The sequence below is a fragment of the Centruroides sculpturatus genome, unplaced genomic scaffold (genome assembly GCF_000671375.1).
Source record: "Centruroides sculpturatus isolate CEXI.00-Female unplaced genomic scaffold, Cexi_2.0 scaffold1144, whole genome shotgun sequence".
In the NCBI taxonomy this organism is placed as follows: domain Eukaryota; kingdom Metazoa; phylum Arthropoda; class Arachnida; order Scorpiones; family Buthidae; genus Centruroides; species Centruroides sculpturatus.
Genome location: NW_019385316.1, coordinates 1,282 through 1,703, shown reverse-complemented (window position 1 = coordinate 1,703; position 422 = coordinate 1,282).

The following is a 422-nucleotide window of genomic DNA, read 5'->3' as shown; positions in this document are numbered from 1 at the left end:
GCGCCTGCGCGTGTTCTGAGTGTGGTTTTGCGCCTGCGCGACGTGTCATGTGACGACGCAAGCGCCTGCGCGTGTTCTGAGTGTGGTTTTTTGAAATTTTCGACCGGTTGCAACATCGGAGAATTAGACGGAATACATATAAAACACGCGACAGTAAATCATTCGAAAAACTTTGTGAATCCGTTGGACGGCGTGCATACGCAAAACATCGAAAGGATGTGGGGGACCTTCAAGAACAGAAAAAATCTGCCCCTACACTATACCGAGGAACTTCGAGATTCGTATCTGTACGCTTTTATGTACAAAAAGCATATGAAGTGGGAAAGTCTCAAGCCGGGTGATCGTTTCAGAATTTTCTGCGAACATTTAAGAAAAATGTATCCAGGAGCGGGCCGCGAGCCCGAATGGAAGGAGCCAGAAAC